The 19,789-nt window shown below is 48.1% G+C and overlaps 1 protein-coding gene across 1 annotated transcript in view; it reads left to right on the top strand.

Annotated features, from left to right (window-relative positions):
• The window catches only part of LOC147750799 (solute carrier family 23 member 1-like), a 783,856-nt gene that overhangs the window by 355,639 nt on the left and 408,428 nt on the right, over nucleotides 1-19,789 (top strand). The gene's annotated exons all lie outside the window — the stretch shown is intronic.

The following is a 19,789-nucleotide window of genomic DNA, read 5'->3' as shown; positions in this document are numbered from 1 at the left end:
CCACTGGGAACTTGTCCTGCATGAATGGCACCACATGGCATGCCAGAGGACCCTACTTCTTTCTGCTACTCAAGCAGATTTTGTACTTGAAAGGCAGCTTTCGCAACATGAGCAGCCACTTTTTCAATGCAAGTGGTAGCAACCTGCTGCTATCACCTGCATTGAGAAATCTCACCAGGAGTTGGACTAACGTTCATTGTTATTTGCTCGCATCAGCCAGCGTTGGTGAGTCACGCACAAGAAAACTCCACCATTTGGTGCTTGGTAGAGTATTTGTCAAACTCTGCGCTCCATGAACTCCACCAGAGGAGCGGAGTTTACTGCCCACCCCTACTTGAAACCTGACCCGATGCTAAACAGACAACCCCACAGATTCACCAAGTAGGCACCTGGAGAAGGCATGCCTGGGCCTCAACTGCCTCTTCACCACTTAGGCTTAACATACCCTCCACAAGCTCTGCTCCTACAATTATGAGCAGGGCAAAATAGCTGGCCAGTTACTTGCAGCTCAACTCCTCCAGTGGAAGGTGGCTCCCCGGTCTCGGCCATTAGAAACCCATTGGGTCTCCTAGTCAAAGCCCCCTCCAGGAGATCATGGACACCTTTGCAGCTTTTTTAGCCACCTCTACACCTCAATGGCAGTGACTGATGGGGTGCGATCCACCTCTTTCTAGATGTGGTCACTGTCCCCTGGCCGAACCACAATGGCAGGGCTCTGCACTCTGGTCCTGTCACCAAGTAAGAGATTGGACAGATTATCTCTGCTGCTCTCTATAGCAAGGCATCCAGGGAGGATGGCTTCCGATTAGAATTTTATAAGGGGTCATATAATGATGCAGCTGAGTCACTCGCTGCAGCTTATGTCAAGGCAGGGCAATTGGGGATGCTCTCCAACAAAGTCCTTATCACTGTGCTTCCCAGACCGTGCCAAGACCCCCTTCATGTGACAGATTTCAGCCTATCTCACTTCTGAATCGGAATGTTAAGATCCTGGTGAGTGTAATGACCGCCCAGTGCAAGAAGGTCCTCCCTACCCTAGTCCACCACAGTGTGGTTGGATTTGTTCAGGACTGTTCTCCCTTAACCACTTACGCACCCTGGCTCACATCCTCGGACCAGGCAAGAGACCTCCCATGGGAGCCTGGCTCTCTCAATGGATTAAGAGAAGACATTCAACGGCATAGAGTGGAGATACCTCTTTTCGGTGCTGTGCTGGTTCAACCTTGGGATGATTTCATATCCAAGGTTCAGTTGCTATATATTTAATTGTGGGGGCTTCCTCTCAATTCCCCTTCTGATATGACGTGGTCCCCTTCCTTCTTTCCCTTGAGCTGCTGGCCTCAGTTGTGCACCAATCACCGGAGATAGTGGGTTTCCAGACCTCGGGCCATCCCTCCTCTGTTCTTTTTTATTCAGACAGCATTCTGCTTATGCTTGTGAATCTTGACTGCTCACTCCCTGCCCTATCCGCTCTTTTAAATGATTTCACACTGATAGTGGGTTACAAGGTCAATTGGAGGAAGAGCGCATCACTTACCTTCTGCCCCTCAATGACAATGGTGGCGATACGGGGTAACCAGTTCTGCTGGTCATAGACCTGCCGAAAGTACTTGGGGATCCTGGTGAACAGAGGACTGGAACATACGATGAAGCCCCTGATGGAACGTGGAAAAGTGGACTTTGAAAAATGGATGCACGTCAATTTTCCCCTCTGGGGTCGAGTACAGGTGGTTAAGAGGGCCACTCTGCCCAGATTCACATATGTGCTACAAATATTGCCTTTCCAGGTTCAGCCCCCCTCCTCTGATCATGGATCAGCCCATCAAGGGCGTCATGTGTGGCTCTAAGCGCCCGCATTTGGACATTTTCAAACTGATTGCACAGCACATAGAAAGCATGGTGGGGTGTGTCTCAATAGAACACTATACCACAGCATTTCATCTGGCAAAGCTTTGCTTTCTGGATTGTGGTGTGGTGGACCCCTTCCTGTGGGTTCTGATAGAATGCATTCTCTCTGCAAGTTCATCCAGGTTTTGCCCGTTCTATGTATAGGTCGCTATCAGGGCGTGCTCTACCAACTTTATGATACGGGTGATGGTGTTGCCTGCAAAAAGGGTGACAGTCTGCTTTCGATGGACCACTGTTTACAAGCCGAGGTGCCACTATGGCATAATGCTGGTATCCAGATCGGGGACTTTCTACCAGACTTGCCAGAATGTATGCGATTGTGCATTGAAACAATCTCACACTGGATCGGAGGTGGACATCTTAAGCCATTCCAGGCCCTCCAGAAGAAGTTTTGTCTGCCCCAGCATCAGTATTGGCAGTTTCTGCAGCTCCGCCACTGCCTCTGCAGCCACATGGAGCACCACTGTGGAACTTGGGGTCCACCCCCGTTGTAGCCTATTTTCGGGTATGGAGTAGTTACAGCAGCATGATTTCAAGCCTCTAAAACCTACTGATTCTTCACAAATACTCTCTGCCCTAATCAGCCCACCTACATGCATCATGGCATGCACTACTTTAGGTGAAGTATGACAAGGAGGACTGGGCCGAGATCCTTGAGGGTCTTGCTTGTGGGGTATGGGAGGCCTGGATGAAGCTCTTTCTCTTTAAATTAGTGAACAATTGGGAGAGGACACCAGCAAATCAAGTACGTGCGGGCCTCCTCCACCACTCACTCTGTTGGCGCTGTGCCCTCCTCAGTTACAACATCTTGCATGTCCTGGTCAATTGCCCTAGACTCTGAGAGTTCTAGGCAGAGGTTCAAGGCCTCTTAGTCTCTTCCCTCACCTCTCCCTGCCCAACCGTGCTCTTTCATGATGTGACTGCTGCACTGCATGGGCCCTGGTTTATGGTCACATCTCTGACTTTGGCTAAACTGTGTGTCCTTCAGTGCTGGCGCTTCCCGCATATACCCTTGCATGTAAAATGGCAGGTGGAAATGTTTAAGTGGTGTCCAACGAATGGCTCATACACTACCTCAATGACAAACTGAATGTCTAACTTCAGGTATGGGCTCTATTCTTTGAGGACGAGCTGGTCGGAGATGGGGCTTTGATGTTGGAGCAGGCTGAATGTTTAATGTTTCATGCTTGGGCAAAGTGCCCTGAGGCGATTGTCGCCACCCAACCTGCCCTAATTTGTGGCTGTCTGGAGGGAATGCACAAACTATATATAACTATATATATCACCCACCCCAGACGTGTATTGGAGGCAGGCGGCTGGCACACAGAACTAAGGTAAGAGCAGAGAAATGCCCACTTTCTAAGAGTGGAATTTCTAAAATAATAACCTCAAATTAAAATGTACCACTAAAGAGGATTCATCATTAGCATTCCAAAGATATGAAAGATGATTTAGCTACTCTATACTGATCAGAAAATATAGCTTACATGTGTTTAAAGGAATTCCCAATGCTAGCCTATGAGAGAAGTAGGCCTCACAGTAGTGAAAAAGAGTTTAGCTTTTATTCACTATCAGCACATAAAACATAAAGGTACATGTCTACCATTTAGTTACACAGCACCCTGCCCATAAAGCTACCTAGGGCCTACCTTATAGGTGACCTATGTGTAATAAAAGGGAACGTTAAAGCTTGGCAAGTGGTTTTAAATACCAAGTTAAAGTTGCAGTAAACTTCACACAGAGGCTTTACAATGGCAGGCCTGAGACAGGGTTGAAAGGCTACTTGTGTGGGTGGCGAAATCAGGGCTGCAGGCCCACTAGTAGCATTTGGATTACATGCCCTGGGTACAAGGTATACAACTTAACAAGGAACTTATAAGTAAACTAACTATGCCAATCAGGCAAACACCAATGTCACCATGTTTAGGGGAGAAGGAGATGCACTCTAGCATCGGTTAGCAGTAATAAAATGATCAGAGTCTTATGGCCAACAAAAATATACAGCAAAAAGTGGAGGTAAGCTGGTGAAAAGTTGGGGGAAGGCCAACCTATAGATGACAGGTCTAACAATTATAATGTAGATGCAAATGTTTAAGAAAATCAAAACATCTTGGCTGACGCTAGACCGAAAAATGACCTCTTCCTCGTGACACCCAAGCCCTGCTTAGTGCACATTGCTCTGTGAAACGTGCGCAGGACATATGACTTTATATTTCACCATGACATACATTTGTTAATCATTACTGAATCCTTTCTAAGAAAAGAGTCTATTCATACTATGCTGTCCTTTGGTTCCACCAGTCTTCTAAATCTTTAAAAAACTGCGAGCACTTCTATGAGGATACATATCGTTTACTTTCAATGAGGGGCTGCTTTAGAATGAGGTGTTTACTTGCTTATTGTGATTCTAATCCTCAATTTTCCAAATGAGTCTGTAGAAAATACAATGGCAGCTTTGTATTTATTTTGCAGGAAGGTTTGGTACGTAAATATGTATTCTTCTACTATGATCAATGTGTTTATGATTTTTTTTACATATGTGTAGATTTAAAAGCACAAATCTAAATCTAATTTTTATACCATTGTACTAAAACAATATTATAGATGTATTAAGTCTCTAGGAAACAGCAATATATCCAAACAGTTGTTACCGCTTTGAATCATTGATTACCACTTAAATGTCTATATTGTAGCATTTTCTTAGCTTTTAAAGGTTTGCTGTACCTGTTTGTTACACACACACTGCAACAGTATTTTAGTAATGGAAAATGTCTGCAAAAAAAATGTGCTTCAGTGTGGCGTTCATAATTATGATAACAAGGTGCATTCATCGGCCAGGGATCTATACACCAGTATTTTTCCACATTTTAAAAATCTGCAATGAAATATAAAATAAGGCCATCCAGCTGCTAGGGAGGCTCAACTAGTTTTTCAAACCCAGAAGGTCTCCTAGTTCAATGTTACACACTCAGCACTTCCTTTTAATCTTCATGACACATACCTTGCTCATACTCAATTATCTGCTTATTTTAAATCTCTGCATCAACAATAACACACAACCAGTTTACGGTCATGAGTAATTTTGACCTCTGGTCAGACGTGTCGTGGGCCAACAAGTGCACAAAATCTATTGTACAGCCTAGAAGGCCCACCTACAATCCAGAAGATTTCAAGAACCACCCACAAAGTAGATCATGTGGAAATGTTTCTCATGAGAACCCATAACCATGCATTTATTTTTATAAGAATGTTGAACAAACATTTTGACAATCACAAGCGCATAAAACCAGACCCAGGCAATATCAGTTGATAAATGATGATAGAGATCATCGTCATTTGATAAAAGTACAAGGAGAAAAGCCTCTGACACCCTGTGCATCCGGCACCCCACCTGCCCCAGTAATTTTTCTTTTGTTCCTGATGTTTGCCCTGTTATTTTTGGTTTTGGCAACAGTCTGAGTTAGGATACCCTTGTGGGGCCTCTGGGGCCGGGCTAGGACTACAGCGCAGCGTCGCTTGCAATGAGGGGACACACACACACTGTTGCTGCTCTGGTGTGGACCGGAAGTGCCGTGCCACTTCGGTCCGTTTATTTAAAGCCTTCTGGCCACGCCTGGCCAGAAAGTGATACATAGTGCGGAGTGCTTCCGGGGCTCAACCTGAGACCCTCGGAGCACTAGAGCGCTACATCCCTTCCCAACTTGGATTTTTCAAAATAACTATAATAGTCCGTTCAACATGCAAAGTCTGCCAGTTTGTGATTGGGCCGTGGATTGGATCTCAGGTTATATTGCCACTTGCCTCTCGGAGGGATCTGGTCTCGAGGAGGTCCCGGTGAGGACAGAGATGGGTGTTCTGCACTGTCCGGGGGCACACCCGAATTGTCTCTTGTGGCTGCATGTTCTCCCTCTTCACTTGCTACCGGTGCGGCATCATTTGAGTTCTGTCCTTTCGGAGCGGGTATTGGTTTGAACCACGATACATTGCGAGTCACCTCTTCTCCGTCTCGGCTGACTGTGACTGCTGTTCCGTGGGTTTCCTTGATGACCCAGGGCTCCGGTTCGAATGGGGTCTTGAATTTTCCTCCGGGCCTCCTTGTTCGGATTAGCACCGTCTCTCCTGGATTCAGGGTCTTTGTTTGGGCTCTCCTTTTACAACTCGCTTTCTCGTTTGTCCTCCTTCTCCTTTCTTGGGTGCTTGTCGGTGAGTACGGTGCGGGAGCCCAACTGTCAGCCATTGGTAGTAGGTCTCTCCGAGGGCCGGCCAGCATCAATGCCCATGGTGATTGCATGGTGGTGCTGTGCGGTGTGCTGCGATACTCCCTTAAGAACGCTTGTAGTGCTTCTTCCGGGTCACTCCCTTCCGCTGACGATATTCTCAGTACTTTGTTTATTGTCCTCATAAAGCGTTCTACCTCACCGTTGGCTTGCGGCCATTGCGGGGTAATTCGGTGATGCTTTATGCCACGGTTGTCCAGAAACTCCTTAAATTCACTCCCCTGGAACGGGGGCCCATTGTCTGTCTTGATGACCATTGGGATGCCGAACAAAGCAAAGGTTTTGGTGAGGATGGGGCGAATGTTCGCGAAGCTGGTTGATGCTGCCGTTTCCACTATGGGGTATTTGGTGTAGTTGTCTACTAGTACTACTGTGACTCTTCCGTCTGGGAAGCTGCCAAAGTCCAGGCTTAACCATGCCCATGGTCATGGGGCGTGTTCCTCCGTGATTATTGGGGCTGGTACTTCGGGGCTGCTTGTGATTTGGCATGCTCGACATTCTCGCACGCAGGCTTCAATGTTCTCCTCCATGTTGGGGAACCATATCTTCTCCCGCATCCTTGCTTTCATTCTGCGGGTGCCTTGGTGTCCTTCGTGTGCCAGGGTGGTTGCTCTCTCTTGCAGCGCTTTGGGAATGATCACGCGAGTCCCTCTTAGTAGGAGGCCATTGTCTGCGCAGCTGAGGTCATCGTGAACCTTCCAGTACTGTTGCAGGCGTGTTCTGTCTGCTTCGTTCCACCCGTTGGTGTCCTTCAGGAAGTTTGCCCACGTTCCGGATTGTATAGCTTCCTTTACCCTTCCGATGACTGCATCGTTTTCATAGTGGGAGATGATGACGTTGGCGGTCAGCGCGCAGGGGCATGCGCCCGTTGCTAGCATGTTGATGAATTCTTCGGTCTGGGCTTCTGGGTCTGCATTGCCAGACTCTTCTGCGGGGGGATGGCGCGACAGGAAGTCCGCCGGGTTCTTCGCCCCTGGTCGGTACACTAGGTCCATTTGGTACTGTTGAACCTGGATTGCCCAGCGTTCGATCCTTGGCGGTGGATGTGGAGCGGTCCCACGGAATAAGGGGATTAGCGGCTGGTGGTCTGTCACCATTCTGAAGGGGTGACCGGATATGTAGAGGTGAAAGTGGGCGCACGCCCATTTTACTGCCAGTGCCTCCCTCTCAATTTGCGAGTACCGTGACTCTGTCGCAGTCAGGGCTTTGCTTCCGAACGCCAACGGGGCCCATACCCCTGGTTCAGATTCTTGTGACAGGAGAGCTCCCAGGCCCACTGGGCTGGCGTCCACTAGTACTTCGGTGGGTCTTGCCGTGTTGAAGTACGCCATTGTTGTGCTGTCTAACAGGGCTTCTTTGATCCGGTTGAATGCTTTGTCTTCTGTTTCCGTCCATTTCCATGAGCTGTCTTTCTTCGTCAGGTCTCTCAGGGGCTCCGCGATCGTGGCCAGATTGGGTATGAACCTGGCGCAGTACTGCGCCATTCCTAAGAAACTCCTTACTTCGGAAGCGGTTGGCGGTGCTGGAGCGTTCTTGATGGCGTGCGATTTGCGGGGGTCTACCTTTACTCCGTCTGAGTCGAATACATATCCGAAGAACTCTATTGATTTCCTGAAGAACTGGCATTTGTCTTTGTGTAAAGTGACGCCATACTGCGCGAGTCTTTGTAGGGTGGCCTTCAGTCTTTGGTGGTGTTCTTCACTGGTTTTGGCGTGAACCAAGATATCGTCGCTGACGTTCAGCACTCCGTCAAGTCCTGTTAGGATTTCTTTTATTGTGTTTTGGAAAATTTCGGCTGCGGATGAGATGCCAAAGTTTAGTCGCTTGTATCGTCTCAGCCCTAGGTGCGTTGAGAATGTTGTAATGTAGCGGCTCTCCTCCGCTAGCCTGAGCTGGTGATATCCTGCATTAAGGTCCAACTTAGAGAACCATTGGGCCCCATTCAGATCCGTCAGGATGTCATCTACTGTTGGGGTGAGGTGTCGCTCCCGTCGAATGGCTTTGTTGGGGACCCTCATGTCTATGCAGATGCGGATTTTGCCTGGCTGGCGCGGCTTCTCGGCTATCACCATTGGGGATACCCATGGCGTCGGCCCCGATACTTTCTCAATTACCCCTTGTTCTTCAAGTTGGTTGAGTTCCTTTTCCACGGCTGCGCGCAGGTGGAAAGGTATCCTTCTGTGCCTTAGGGCTATTGGCTGGATGGCGGGGTCGATGTGTAGTTTGATCGGTGGTCGCTTGATCGTGCTGAGACCCTCGAATAGTGTGGGGAACATTTCCAGGATGTCTTCTGTTTGTAGCGCTTTGACGGCGTTTGCAAACGCAATGAGGCGTAGGTCTTCTGCTGTGTTGCTGCCTACAAGCAGGTCTGCTTCCTTGTCTATCACGTGGAACGTTGTCGTCACCTCGTTGTCTTCTGCTTTTACTTGGACCGTCATCTTCCCTCGTAGTGGGAGGGGTTCCTGGCTGCCGTACGTTAGTATGCGCGCCTTCGAAGGGGCTAGCTTGGGTCTTGGCTTCTGTGCTTTATAGTGCTGGATTCCCATGACGTTCACGGTGGCTCCCGTATCGATGACGCCACACGCAGGGGACCCGTCGATGAGTATTTGGCACTTGGGCTGTGGTCTCCGTCGCTTCTTTAGTTAACTTACGAATGACACGTAGTAGCATTCATCTTCATCCTCTGAGGGGGAATCGTCGAACTGGGGATGCCTCGGCGATCTGTGAGATTGAGATGATGTTGCGTCGTCTAGCGACAGCTGTTTCACTGCTCCCGTGATTGGTTTTCTTCCGGACGCCCCTCTTCTGCGGGAGCCACCCCTGCACACGCTTGCGAAATGGTTAGGTATTCCGCATTTTGAGCATGTCTTGCCACGTGCTGGGCAGCCATCTTGGTTGTGCTCGTCTCGGCCACAGTATCCACATGACGCTCGGCGTGGCGTCCTGGTCGGCCATCTTCCTCTGTTTCCCCGGTTGGTGTTGCGGACTGCATCCACGCTTTCTGTCTTCACCACGGTTCCTGCTTCTGCTCGCGGGTTCAAGGCTGCTTCCATCGCTGTTGCGCGTGCATCCGATAGTTCGTGGGATCTGGCCAGGATCAATATTTCTTCAAGTGTGATTCGCGGTTGCCTTAGAATGAGTGTTCTTAGGTGTTTGTTGCGGCAACCTTGAATGAGCTGTGCGGTCACTTCTTTCTTTTCGTCATCGTCCGTGCACGTGCTTATGAGGTCCCTCAGTCGTGCATGGAATGCATCCATGGTTTCTCCTTCCCTTTGTCTGGTTCGCGAAACTTGAACCTCTCGTAGTGCGGGTTTAACTGGGGGTCGAAATGTGCGTTCAGCGCATTGACTGCAGCGTCATAGTCATCGTCATCTCCTGTGTCCGGGAGATGTTTGAATAATTTGTACAGCTCTGTGCCCCCAAAGTGTAACAGCAGGGACCTCTTCACTTCGTTATCCTTTTCCCTGGTGGCAGTGAAGTAGTTGTTGAGTTGTCCTAGCCACACAGCCCATCTGGGGGCCCCTGTCCCGGGGTCTATCAGTTCACTGAAAGGCGGTAGTGCCTGGATTTGTGAGTGTGCTGATGGCGTCGGTGGTACCGCTGGTGCTGGTGGCGCTGCTTGTTGAACCTGGGCGGCTCCCCCAGACGCTCCTCCTGGGTTGGTGGTCATTATGAGGCTGGGTGGCGGCTGGGCGCTTGCCTTTTGGGCGTCTTTTATGGTGTTCTTGGTTGCCTTTGCTCGTGCTTGTTGGCGTCTGTGAGCGACACTGGTTGTCAGGCTATGAGTTACATTTGCTTGTGTTTGTTTGTTTTAGCTTGGTCTGGTGTGCACCAGGTGGTTACTTGATTTTGCCTGTGCTTGTTGTGGGGTTTGCTTTGGCCAATGCTTGATGTGGGCGCTGCCTGCGCGTATCTGGTCTGTGTGTGCCTCGTGGTGTGGTTGGCCTTGCTGGGTCTTCCCTGTGTCTGCGGGGCCTCGCGCTCGATTTTCTCGAGGCGCCCTTCCGGCCTCGCTCTCTCCCAAGCTTTTCCTTCAGGCGGTGACGTTTTCCTTTCCGCGCATGCGCGCACCGCTGGGCCTGCCGCCGGGTCGCTTCTTTCAGCACGCGTCTCTGTGCTGGGCCTTCCTGCCGCCGCAGCCGCCGGTGCCGCACGCAGCCCCTTGCTTACGCTGCTTACCGGTGTGCGTGGCTTCTGCTTTCGGCTGGCCGCCGTCACGGACGTTCTTCTCCGGTGCTCGGCTGTGGTGATCGAGTCGGCTGGCATTCAGGCAGGTAACGCTGTGGGTTTTTCGCTGGTCAGCTTATGGGCATCCCACCCTCGTCGCCAGTGTGGGGCCTCTGGGGCCGGGCTAGGCCTACAGCGCAGCGTCGCTTGCAATGAGGGGACACACACACACTGTTGCTGCTCTGGTGTGGACCGGAAGTGCCGTGCCACTTCGGTCCGTTTATTTAAAGCCTTCTGGCCACGCCTGGCCAGAAAGTGATACATAGTGCGGAGTGCTTCCGGGGCTCAACCTGAGACCCTCGGAGCACTAGAGCGCTACAACCCTTATCTCAACGAATGCTCTCTAACTGTAGATTGGTGCTTCGTAGTACCACTCCTTGGGACATGCTAAGTATGGGACACCCGGTTGGTCTACTGACTGAGCCTGTTACTGTTTACTCATGTAAATTCAAGTCCAGAGGCTGGGCCAATGGGTCCACTTTGTGTTTATTTACAAGCAATATTCACAAATATACAATGTTCACAAACATTACCCGTTGGCATTGCAGGTGCAAACATTCACGAAATTAGTAAAATTAGTTCTTTCTGCTCATCTTTTGTGTATGGCTATAGAGAAGATATACTCAGGTTGCAACCACAGGACCCTCCAGAGGGTTGTCAAGAGCCCCTACATAAAAGAGAAGGTTGCTGCTTCCCCAGACTCCTCTTTTAGGAGGCAAACAAATCATAGAATCAGTATATGAAGCTATATAATCTTCATTTAAATACAAAAGCTTACTCTGTTGCACATTTCTTCACCTGAGTACTAATTGTGATTATCTAAAACATTGTTTGATTAATCAAAATTTGGTCTCACTGTGAATTGTGGGCACAGAACACGGGTCCGCCAAGCTATGTAAACCTTATTGTGCTGGTACGAGTCCTGCAAAATAATGGGACAGCACATATACAACTTAAAAAATACAAGCTGAACGATTTTGCAACATAATCTATAATATCTCTTATATATAACAGACCCTTTCCATGCTGATTCAATGTCAAGCACAGGTAGTTGACTAAACCTGAACATCATCAGTGTTCTCCTTGTTTCTTAGGAACCTCAACTATCCTTGAAGCAAGCAGCATTTAAAGAGGGTTTAATTATCCTCAATGTATCCACATTATTCATGACCACATTTAACCTGAGGTATGGTTGTATGATAGTAGGTTATTTAAACTCATAAATTCTTTTATAAAGAAATTCTAACAGTGTGCATAACATCATTATGCCTTCTGCATTTGCATCACAAATACACTGGCCTGTTTCGTCGATCACATTACTGCCTCTGCCTTAACATTCACTGCTCCCATTCTCATTTGCTGAACTTCCTAAGCTATACTGTTTAGTAGGACACTACTCGTATAACTGCATGATACAGTTTTGCAAGATCAGAAAGCTTCTTGAAGGTTTTTTTTCAGTTTGTAAGATTGCATAGCATGAGGTTGTAAAGAAAGCACTGCACCATTTAAATTCGTCCTCTCAGAAATGTTCACTATCTGTGAAAATCAATTTATAGTATGTCTTAACCTAAATCCCATAATCCTTTAATGGATTTCTGTAGTAATACCCTTCCATATGTAGCCATTGAATCATCTGGATTGTAGAAGAGTTGGATAATTTAAGGATTGGCTTTCAATGCTTCCCATTACATTGAGAACACAAGGATATGGAGGCAAGATGTGCGCTGACCAGCCACAGGGAGCAGTCGCATCCTTCCCCTCTCCCTAAAATCTCAGAGGATGCTGTAGTATGCTGTGCGCTCCTTTCTGGTTGCGGCACTTATTGAATTGGCCATCGGAGGTGGAAACCCAACAGCTTCCTCAGCGAGTTACCTCTCTGGTGACTAATGCGGTGAAAGCCTATTTCTTCTTGAATTCACACTTCTTGATACCCAGAATGGCGGGGAGAGGGCCAAAGGCTCAGAAGGAGCCCTCAAACACTAACAACTCTGTGGTACCGACTCCTGTATCTGCTCTTAACCTGCGAGCGGCGGCACAGGCACGGAGGCAGGCCACTAAGAATGCGGGAGTTCCTGATGACCCACACGATTATGCTGTCGGAGACAAGGACAAGGACAAGGAGATCGCTGTCAAAAGAGGTGCCAAGATTCGGCAGAACGTAGGCACTACAGCTAAGGAAACCAGTCTTCGTCAACCTACCTTGTATGAATCCTTTCCCGCAATGCCAGTGAGCCTCGAGGCACCCATTGCTGGAAGCACTCTCTTTCTGGACGAGACACAGACCCATGCGATCCCGGGAATGTAGGAAGAGAGAAAGCGAGCCGAGTAATGAGCACGCGGAGGATGGGCCTAAGGAGCAGCTCCCGCAGGCACCTAGAAGCAAGCTAGAGCAAGCACAAGGGAACCGCGCGGACTCCGAGAGCAAAAGAGCTGCCCAGCTCGCGATTCAGCCCGAGATTCAGACGGAGTCTGGAACGGAACCACACGTATCATAGGTACTGGGTCGAGCAGCAGAATCAAATGTGGGGTTCGAGCCGCAGCCGCGAGCAGTAGCGGATGCAGACTTAATCGCTAATGACGGCTCACGCGGCGACGAGGTCCCACTTCAAGACACTGACTTGAGCAGTGAGCCGGGCACTTTGGCCATTACGGTAAAAGCAAAAAAGAAATGTTAAAGACACGGTCATTGATCCCATTCTTGAGGCCCCAGGAGACGGGCATCTACCTGCAGGGTCGCAAGTAGCTCCATCGACGTTGCTTACTGCCACCGGGCAGGCTGCCCCTAAGCAGAGAATGGCTCCCCCCGACTCAGTCCCAGGTTCTCCCAATGATGTTTGCTTCTTTTCCCTGAATGATGATTCAAAGTCATCGTTATCAAGTGGGGAAAGTCATACTGGGCACTCTGACTCTGATCTCTCTGCAATAGAAAGCACTTCAGTCCAGAGGGCTTCAGCTATTCAGAGGGCAAAACACCAGAAAGATAGGCCCCGCTCCAAAGCGAAGGTGGCAGGGAGCCCATCACAGTCAGAGGTGGTTAAGAAACTGGATTGGGACTACTCCGCTACTTCTCAGCTGTACCACGAGGATGGGGGTACGAATGTACAGCAGCAACACCACTCTTCTAGCCCTCCACAGACCCCTACCATGGACTTGTTGTACACCACCTTGAAACAGATGCAGGGGAAGCCATGTCCGAGAGCTGAAGGGCCAAGCAGGCAAATAGAAAAATACAGGGGCCATAAAGGAAAATGAATAAGCTTTACGCAGATATAACAGGCAGAGTTACCCAGGTGGAGGAAAGGATGGGGAAACTGGAGGATTAAGTTTCTAAGTGGCAAGAATTCAAGGAGGCACAAGAGAAAATCGCAGAGGATGTACAATGGAGGCTCGAAGATTTCAAGAACCGTCAAAGACTAAATAAAATTAGACTGCTAGGTGTTGCGTAGGGGGCAGAGGGGCAGGATGTCCGGGCATATGTCATCGCCTTACTCCGGGGGGCTTTTCCCAACTTAACAACATGGAACTGAGAGAACGAAGTGCAGGGTGCTCACTGGTTCCCTTTGACTCAGAGGAAAGGATATGCGGCATCCCAGGCTGATAGACCCAGGGAATACTTGTCTATGTGGGGAATTATCTTCTCAGACAGGAGGTTACGGACAGCGCGAAACCAGAGGCCAGGCGATCCTACAATGGTACGACATTCTTTGCCCTTCCAGACTTTTATCACGCCACAGTGAAGAGGAGATGGCGGCTAAGACAATTGATATTTGCCTTTCAGAAACAGAGGTGTGAGGCCTTCCTGTTATTCCCATCTTGTCTTAAGGTGTTGGTAAACGGTCAAGTCAGGATGTTTTTCTCGGAAATAAAAGCCCAAGCATATTTGACAGAGCTAAAAGAAAAAAGGGAGCAAAGGGGCACCAGTGTTGCATTGAGATAAATCTATGTAATTAAGCTTGCAGCCACATTGATGTAGTAATACATTCATCATCGAGAGCACTGCAATAGCACAAGTTTATTAGGTTAGGACACACAGGGCACACGACTTCCTATGGGCTTGTCACCCTCCGGGCAACTCCTCATAATTCGGGGTTCAGCTTTCCGAGTTGATTGCCCACTGTGCACTAGGAAACTCTAACAACATAATTCTGGGCGACCTCAATCTTAAATAACCTACTTCTAGCTAACAATCTGATTCAACACTGCGTAGAAGAAACTCACTACAGAGGAGCTATCCTTGACGCCATGATAGCCGAAAGCAAGGATATCTCCATCGATCACATCCTTCCCGTCGATTGGTCTGACCATCACATAATCCTTTTTCACATCACCCATCCGATCCAGACCAACACAATTCCCAAATGAGACCCTCCCAAATGGGTCGGGAACACAGCCCAAATTCCACGAGCGGACCTAGAAGAAAGAATCAGCTTGCTGCTCCCCATCTCCACTGAACACCTCCCAACCAACGATCTCACTTCTCTTTACAACTCCAATATGACGCTTACCCTGGATCAAATTGCTCTCTTGAAGCTAAAGAAAGCTAGGCACATTCCCTCTAGAGCATGGTTCACCACTGACATCAACAATGAAAGAAGACTTTTAAGAGCCGCAGAAAGAATCTGGAGGAACAATCCCTCAACCCTCCATCAACTCCAAGCAGCCCGCAGGTCATACAAAAATCACATTAAGAACAAAAAGCCAGCTTTCTTCTGCTCGACATTAGACAATGCTAAAAACCGGCCCAAAGAACTTTTCAATATCATAAGGAATCAAACCTCCAAACCCATACCTCCCTTAACTCAGGCATCCAAAGCTCGGTGCGACAGCTTTGCAACCTTTTTCAACGACAAAATCACCAAGATCGACCTCACATTGGGCTTAAATCCCTCCTCTCTCAAAGAGATCAAATTGTCCAAAAACCTTGGCAACGCTTCCGTGAAATCTCCAAAACAATGGTCTTCTTTCATCCCCATCCAGGAGGCAGAAATAGTCAATCTAATCTCCAACGCCAAGCCCTCAGCCCACGCCCTGGACCAGCTTCCCCCTCTCATGACCAAAGACCTGAAGCTAGTCCTAGCTCCAATTTGGTGCAAGATCATTAACAGCTCACTGAGCTCTGGAATCATACCAGACTGCCTCATGGTAGGACAAGTCACATCACTATTAAAGAAATCAAGTCTAGACACTAATTTCAGACCGGATTCTGACCTTTCTTATTTGGCCAAAATCTTGGAAAGATATGCACTCCCCAGCTAACCCAGCACCTAGAAGACATCAAACTACTAGATCCCCACCAATCGGGCTTCAGAAAGGGATGCAGCACTGAATCTGCAATCCTAAATGTCATAGACGATCTACTCAAGTCACTAGACTCGGATCAATGCTGCCTTCTTATCCTCCTAGACTTATCGGCTGCATTCGATACAGTCAACCACAATCTACTCCTAAGGGTTCTGCAAGAAAGAGCTGGTTTACAAGAGACGGTCCTTCACTGGTTCTCGTCCTTTCTTCACAACAGATCTCAGAAAATAAAAATAAAAAAGTTCGAATCGGACCTCCACCCTGCCATCAGAGGTGTCCCACAAGGTTCTGTACTCTCCCCACAGCTCTTCAACATCTACATCGAACCCCTCACCTCTCTACTCAGAAAATCTTACATCCCCTTTCATTTATACGCTGATGACTCGCAGCTCTATCTGGAATCCTCCTCAATCGATGACATCCAGAGACTAAACAACATGCTCAAGGAGGTCCAAGACTGGCTCACAAACAACCACTTGAAACTAAACCAAGAAAAAACAGAAATACTACTCATTTCCAACAAAGATTATAACCCTCAAATCGAAGAATGGCTCAAAGCCATAGATGCCCACAATGGTAACCTCTCCCTGGCAGACTCGGTGAAATCTCTGGGGATCACCCTAGACCCAAAATTAGACATGAAGAAACAAATCTCAAGATCTGCTAAAAGTGTCTTTCTCAACCTAAAATTGCTATACAAAATAAAACCCTTCCTCCCACCCAAGGACCTTCAACTAGCCACCCAAGCTTTAGTACTCTCTAGAATAGACATTGGGATCACAACCTTGACGGGGACAGCAAAAACCCACCTTGCCCCCCTGAAGACTACACTAAACGCAGCAGCAAGAATGGTCTCTGGAATTAAGAAATTCAAGCACATCTCTCTAGCTCTCAGAAAACTCAGATGGCTCCCAGTAGAGTTGCGAGCCAGCTTTAGAACAGCAAGCCTCACACACAAAGCCCTGCATACAGGTAAACCAGAATACCTGGCTGCCAAACTCAATAGGGCAGGCCAGTCCAGAAATCTTAGGAACTCCAGCTCTCTACTACTCATCCCTCCAAAAACTCTCAAGCAAAGAACCAGAGCCAAATCTTTAGCTGGAAAAGCACCTAAAATCTGAAACTCTATTCCTCCCAACATCAGAACTATCCCCTCATTTTTAAAATTCAATAGCCTTCTCAAAGACCTCTTCCTCAACTGCATTTGAGGGAACTGACAGAACTTGGACAGTCCTATAATTTCCACCACATCTTTACTAAACTTCAAGTCAGACAACACGGTCGCAGCTCAAGAAACCCTATATCCACAAACATTTTGTTGATTGATATTGTTTGGCTCTTTATCAGACCCTTTCCTCTGCAGCAGCTCAAGAATTCGTTCTATGTTTAATCTCTGTGATTCTCGACTATGTATGGCTGAATATCAGATATCCCATGCCTGCCCTAACCCACATGTTCCCCTACCCCCCTTGATCCCCTGGTTCTCTTGTTTCCGCATTAATGTATGTGATATATATGTTGTGAAGTGCTATGATACCCTTTGGTCCAGCCAGCGCTATACAATACCTCTAAAATAAAATAAAATAAAAATAAACATAGGTCAGGATTGACCTATTTGCCTGTCGGGGGAGGGGTTAACTGAGTGAGGGGGTTTGGGGGGGAGTGGGGCGGGGTACAGGCACAGGGCACAACATATATCGGCACTGTTTTGAATATATGTACTGCACATGTTGGAGTATGCAATATAAATTGATTGTGGAACTGGATCTTGGTGGATTAGAAGATGCTAAAGGGAAGCTGACCATTTTGCTGCTGGTTAATTGGCTAGGACAGGCACCAGATGTATTTTAATGTCTACACGTATAGTTACGGTTAATGTGTGCGGCCTGAATGATCGCCTTAGGATGCAACGAGTATCTGCAGTATTGAGAATTACGCGAGCAGACTTTGTGTGTCTGCAGGAAACGCACATTGAGGGAACCAAAGGATTTTTACTAGAACAGTTAGGGTTTCACTTGCTTGCCCACTCAAAACAGGGGGTTAAAACTAGAGGGGTGGCCATATTGTCTAGACTTAAAGATGTGGTGGTGAGGAAAAAACTTGAGGATCAGTGGGGCATATGGGTTTTAATAGAATGTATGATTAATGGGGACTGGGTTACCTTGGGGTCAATATAAGTCTCAACTGAGGACGACCCGGAGTTGTTTGCCTTTTTAGATTTAGAGTTAGCTACATGGGCACCACGTGTCATTCTCTGGTGGGACTTTAATATTAACGGGGTAGGAGGTTTGGGTTTGGACTCTTTCGGGAGGTATCACAGCCGGAAGAAGAGAGTGTGTCGTGCAATCCTTAGTCTGGCAAAGAATAATGCATTAGTGGATGTATGGGCAAAGTTAAAGCCTAGAGACTTTGGGATTACCTAATACTCGGCTCCCCATAAGGTCTGTGTGAGATTAGACTATTTCTTTGTCTCTAATTGTTTGTTATCAAATTCGCAGATTGAAAAATTGCCTCGAACCATTTCTGACCACAACCCTCTGTTTTTTTCTTTAGATGCACCAAGGAAAGTCAGGCAGGAGCGTTTGCGGACTTTTGAGCGGGGGTTATTAAAGGATGATAATTACGTTTGGCACATGAAAGAGTGTATTAAAGGCTTCTGCGAAATTAATAGGGGTAGTACTGCCTCAGGAATTGCTTGGGATGCCTTTAAGGCAGTGGTTTGGGGGGAGAAACTAAGTTTTAGCTTGTTTAGAAAGAAGCAGGAGCGGTTAAGGATTGCAGAGTTAACCAGGGCGCTTGTAGATGCTGAAAAGGATTTGGTCCTTTGCACAGCCACAGTAGGCCGCTCGAGCAGGCACTCATCAAGCTTGCCTGGACGTAAGCTGAGGCAGAGGAGAATATATCTAGTAAGGCAGCTGCCACATATTTAGCAAAAAGTGAGCAGTGTTATGAACTCAGCGAACGTGTGGGTCATACTTTAGCAGTTCACGCTAGTCAGAAAGCAGCTATAGGCGAAGTAAAAGAGATCACGGATAGTTCCGGGTGACTCCTTATAGATTGTGAGGGGATTCACAAAGTCTTCAGACAGTTTTGTGCTACACTTTATGCTGAGCGGTACAAAAGGGGGTGGTGATGGATGGAGCATCTGAACCAATCAAACACTCACACCAAGTCAACAGATCTGGGTTTAATCCATCACCGTTCTTTAGCCTACTCTGCCACCACAGTTCAGACATGGCCATATACAAATCAGTCGGACCCTGTGCCTCATGGGAATAGTACAGCCAGAACTGCCAAGCCATGCCTTCCGTGGACCGGAAACAAGCTTCCTAGGACCGGTTTCTGGCATTCCAGCCGTCTTCAGCCAGGCTTGCTTGAATCCAGTGGCAAAGTGAGCAAGGGACTCACGCCTGAGCATACCCTGCCAACTTATGGTGAACAAAGAAGTAAAAAAAGGGGGTGGTGATGGACGGAGCATCTGAACCAATCAAACACTCCCACCCAGTCAACAGATCTGGGTTTAATCCATCACCGTTCTTTAGCCCACTCTGCCACCCCAGTTCAGACATGGCCATATGCAAATCAGTCTGACCCTGTGCCTCATGGGAACAGTCCAGCCTGAACTGCCAAGCAATGCCTTCCCTGGATCGGAAACAAGCTTCCTCGGACCGGTTTCTGGCATTCCAGCCGTCTTCAGCCAGGCTTGCTTGAATCCAGTGGCCAAGTGAGCAATGGACTTACATCTGAGCATTCCCTGTCAACTTATGGCGAACAAAGCGGCACAAAAGGGGATGGTGATGGACGGAGCATCTGAACCAATCAAACACTCACACCCAGTCAACAGATCTGGGTTTAATCCATCACCGTTATTTAGCCCACTCTGCCACCCCAGTTCAGACATGGCCATATGCAAATCAGGCTGACCCTGTGCCTCATGGGACCAGTCCAGCCCGAACTACCAAGCCATGCCTTACCTGGACCGGAAACAAGCTTCCTAGGACCGGTTTTTGGCTTCCAGCCGTCTTCAGCCAGGCTTGCTTGAATCCAGTGGCAAAGTGAGCAAGGGACTCACGTCT

This window comes from Lissotriton vulgaris, chromosome 1_1, assembly GCF_964263255.1.
Source record: "Lissotriton vulgaris chromosome 1_1, aLisVul1.2, whole genome shotgun sequence".
In the NCBI taxonomy this organism is placed as follows: domain Eukaryota; kingdom Metazoa; phylum Chordata; class Amphibia; order Caudata; family Salamandridae; genus Lissotriton; species Lissotriton vulgaris.
The sequence above is the reverse complement of the archived record's forward strand: the minus strand, read 5'-3'. Positions and strand labels throughout refer to the sequence as shown.